We start from the raw sequence: 5100 nt of genomic DNA, 5'->3' as shown, positions 1-5100 counted from the left end.
CATACTGACACCAAGTGTTTCCTGCTAAACATAATTTATTTTCTGTCCTGCCCCGCCTTGGGGACAGAAATGTTTTCACGCCCAGTGACAGTGACATTTAAGATTTGAAAACATTAACCCTTGTGCGGTCCATCGCATTTTTTGACCCGGGGGTCACCTAGACCCAAAGGACCTTACAAGGGTTAATCTGTGCCGATTAAATTGAAACTACATTTGTTAGCATATAAAATGAGCTTTTTAAATAGTAGCCTTTGCTACATTCATGTGGATTAGACAAAAAGGCAGAACATACAGTAATAGTCAAATCTTAAAGAAATTAAAATGAACTATTTATCTCTGTGGAAAGATGTGAAAAAGGCCAGATTTCTCAAAACACTGGTGGTTTCTCTTTACATAAAAGGAAGTGAGCACAGAATGATGTGTGGAAAAATTTCACCAACATTATGAAATGCATATCTGTCCCAACCTGTTTCTGTGTTTTCATCAAGTCATAGCACAGGCTGTATATACCATACCATACCTGGTAAATTAAAATTATCAAAAATTTTCTCTGCACAGGGTGTGTGCTTCATACTGTATATGTTTGAGCTAACATTACCCTACCCCTTTTTGTGTTTTTATGTACAGTACAAAATATAAAGAACCGCTGAGGAAACGGCTGCCCCCCCAGTTGCAAAAACATCATTGCAGTTCATTCACAGCTGTGGAATTTATTCAGCAAATTCAAACAAAACATTTTATATTCCTTCTGAATAACAGAAGACGCAGCATCCATCAAGACATTATTCAATTTTTCATGATTCCTAATGGGTGAATTCAAAAATAAAAAAATAGTTACTTCTCAGGCACATCAATACATCACTTTTCTTCTACACATTTACTGATATTCAATAATTAAAAACACGTGACATTTATGGACTGAGGGAGTTTTAATGGAACAGTGTTAGCTATGAGAGAATGAAGTTATTTTGACTTCAGTGCAGTGACTCTGACTGTAGATGAAGATTTCTGCACTTTCTACCTGTTGATCCCAGCATTTTCTGAAAAGCATTTCCGTCTCTCCTGGTGGCCTGCTGTGGAAACAGCAGATGCATACTGTAAAGTACTAGTGATGTATTTTCATGTCAAGGCAACTGCTCATTTTGTTAACCTTGTCCTCTCACCAATCTGGAGGATGAATGGGGGAAAAGCCATCATTTTTTCACACCATTAATACAGAAATTAAAACAAAAAAAAAAAACCATCCATCCATCCATCCATCCGCTTATCCGTTACCGGGTCGTGGGGGCAGCAGTCTCCACCCAAATCACATTGCACTGTACCAACCCCCCTAAACTTCCCTGCGGGTGGTGAGTCCACTGGAAGGTACTCACCACACTAACCGGAATTCGAACTTGGCCAGGAGGTGAACCCTGGGGTTCCACACCAATGACAGAGACATTGCCTCTGGGCCAAAGCACCACACAAAAAAAATGTAAAATCCATCCATCCATCCATCCATCCATCCATTTTCATCCGCTTATCCGTTACCGGGTCGCGGGGGCAGCAGTTGCCACCCAAATCACATTGCACCGTACCAAAGCTTCCTGCGGGTGGTGAGTCCACTGGAAGGTACTCACCACACTAACCGGAATTCGAACTTGGCCAGGAGGTGAACCCTGGGGTTCCACACTAATGACAGAGACATTGCCTCTGGGCCAAAGCGCCACAAAATGTAAAATATTAATTACTTTTTTAATCAAAAAAAGGCCCATCTAAATGATGCAACCCTATGTGCTCAGACAAATAGTTTGTTGTAAATTTTGCCAAAAAGTTACAAAAGTGTACAACATCCATCAGAGTTAGCTCTAGTGTTGGCCAGCATTGGCTCACATGGTCCACCCTGTTTCTGGGTCCACCACCTTGCGGATCACACTCTTGGTGGAGAGTCGAGCTTTCTGCTCATCTGTCATAACTAAAAAAAGTTTAAATTATTAGCTAAAATCATTCAAAATAGGAACGAAAAGACCAGACAAATCATTAGACAACAGAGATGTCTTTGTCTCGTTTCTAAAGTTTGTGTTATTTCACATAGTAACAAATGTCCTTGGTGTCATTTGATATGTTCATACATGACAACACAGAGTCACAGAGCTGCGAAGCTTCCCTTCTACCAAAGTCCATTTACAAAATCAGCACACGTGCACATTGTTTGTCCTTGCTGCCTGCATCACTAAGATCAATGGCGTCACTTTGTGGTTTCTGTGTTTGAAGTGCTTTGGTCAGCCTTACCCAAGTGATGCAAACCTGCCAACTCACGTGGACAAAAGTGAGCTACTGTAAAGTCGCAGATATATTAGTATTTTTAATACTTTATATGACCAGTATTCAATGCATAGGTTTGACAGTCAAATTATTTCAACTTGCCACGTGCATGAGATTGTCTGAATGCAGTTTGAATAGCTAATACTGCGAGTTATCGTCATTTTCATGTAGTCATAAAACTTGCTTATGTACTGTAGCCTCCCAATGTGTGTGTATGCAATTCGAATGTCTAATAACGCTGTGATTTTCCAGCTGTTTTAAACCAGTACCTCACTAAATTAGCTCAGAGTTTACAGTATTGCATAAGCTCGTTTACAAGTCTCTGATATTGGCCTACAGACTTGGATGAAAGTGTATGGACCCCTGACCCCCCTTCCATGAAAATAAGTATTTCTTCCATTGAGTTAGTGATCGCTACACATGTTTTGGTAGGTATATATTCAGTTTATTACCTTTCCCTTTGTGTACATTGGAACTACATAAAAAACGGAGAAAATGGCAAATTTGACATAATTTCATAACCAATTTTTGAATTTTGTGTGAAATTATATCAAAGTTGCCTTTTTCTCTGAGAGAAATACTTAATTTAATAGAAAAAAGCCAAGTGATCACTGTTGATCTTTCATTCTAAAATACAGTGGTATGAAAAAGTTTGGGCACCCGTGATCATTTTCAAGATTTTCCTTTATGGATCATTGGTTGTTTGGAACAGCAATTTCAATTAAATATATCATATAGCAAACAAACACAGTGATATTTAAGAAGTGAAATGAAGTTTATAGGATTTATCTGTCTTCACTCTCTTCCTTTTTGTCACCTCCATCGTCATTTTGCACACTACCATCTGATGTTGTTTGGCTACACTCTCGCCTGCCACCACCTTACAGTCTATAATCTCCCTCAGATTACCTCTTCTCCATAGTATATAATCTATATTCTATCTATAATCTGTGTGGACCTGCCTCCAGTCTTGTACGTCACCCTGTGTTCTTCTTTCTTTTGGAAATAGGTGTTTACCACAGCCATTTCCATTCTGTTCGCGAAATCTACCACTGCCTGTCCTTACAATTTCTCTCCCTAACACCAAACCTGCCCATCACTTCCTCATCTCCTCTGTTCCCTTCCCCTACATGACCATTTAGGTCTGCTCCAATCGGCATAACCGCTAATAATCATTCCTTACTACACACGTGGACAAAATTGTTGGTACCCCTCAGTTAAAAAAGGGAAAACCCACAATTCTCATTGAAATCACTTGAAACTTACAAAAGTAACAATAAATAAAAAATTATTGAAAATTAAATAATCAAAATCAGCCATTACTTTTGAATTGTTGATTAACATAATTATTTAAAAAACCAAACTAATGAAATAGGGCTGGACAAAATTGATGGTACCCATAACTTAATATTTTGTTGCACAACCTTTTGAGGCAATCACTGCAATTAAACGATTTCTGTATTTGTCAATGAGCATTCTGCAGCTGTCAACAGGTATTTTGGCCCACTCCTCATGAGCAAACTGCTCCAGTTGTCTCAGGTTTGATGGGTGTCTTCTCCAAATGGCATGTTTCAGCTCCTTCCACAGATGTTCAATGGGATTCAGATCTGGGCTCATGGAAGGCCACTTTAGAATAGTCCAACGCTTTTCTCTCAGCCATTCTTGGGTGTTTTTGGCTGTGTGTTTTGGATCGTTGTCCTGTTGGAAGACCCATGACCTGCGACTGAGACCAAGCTTTCTGACACTAGGCAGCACATTTCTCTCCAGAATGCCTTGATAGTCTTCAGATTTCATTTTACCTTGCACACATTCAAGACACCCTGTGCCAGATGCAGCAAAGCAGCCCCAAAACATTACTGAGCCTCCTCCATGTTTCACCGTAGGGACAGTGTTCTTTTCTTCGTATGCTTGGTTTTTGAGTCTATGAACATAGAGTTGATGTGCCTTACCAAAAAGCTCCAGTTTGGTCTCATCTGTCCAAAGGACATCCTCCCAGAAGCTTTGTGGCTTGTCAACATGCATTTTTGCAAATTCCAGTCTCGCTTTTTTATGATTTTTTTTCAGCAGTGGTGTCCTCCTTGGTCGTCTCCCATGAAGTCCACTTTGGCTCAAACAACGACGAATGGTGCGATCTGACACTGATGTACCTTGGCCTTGGAGTTCACCTTTAATTTCTTTGGAGGTTGTTCTGGGCTCTTTGGATACAATTCGAACGATCCGTCTCTTCAATTTGTCATCAATTTTCCTCTTGCGGCCACGTCCAGGGAGGTTGGCTACTGTCCCATGGGTCTTGAACTTCTGAATAATATGAGGCACTGTTGTCACAGGAACTTCAAGCTGTTTAGAGATGGTCTTATAGCCTTTACCTTTAAGATGTTTGTCTATAATTTTTTTTCGTATGTCCTGGGACAATTCTCTCCTTCGCTTTCTGTTGTCCATGTTCAGTGTGGTACACACCTTTTCACCAAACAGCAGAGTGACTACTTGTCTACCTTTAAATAGGCAGACTGACTGATTATGAGTTTGGAAACACCTGTGATGTCAATTGAAGGACACACCTGAGTTAATCATGTCACTCTGGTCAAATAGTTTTCAATCTTTTATAGAGGTACCATCATTTTTGTCCAGGCCTGTTTCATTAGTTTGTTTTTTTAAATAATTATGTTAATCAACAATTCAAAAGTGATGGCTGATTTTGATTAATTTTTTAATTTTCAATAATTTTTTATTTATTGTTACTTTTGTAAGTTTCAAGTGATTTCAGTGAGAATTGTGGGTTTTCCCTTCTTTAACTGA

This window comes from Cynoglossus semilaevis, chromosome W (assembly GCF_000523025.1).
Source record: "Cynoglossus semilaevis isolate Cse_v1.0 chromosome W, Cse_v1.0, whole genome shotgun sequence".
Classification (NCBI taxonomy): domain Eukaryota; kingdom Metazoa; phylum Chordata; class Actinopteri; order Pleuronectiformes; family Cynoglossidae; genus Cynoglossus; species Cynoglossus semilaevis.
This window is presented reverse-complemented; position numbering follows the sequence as displayed.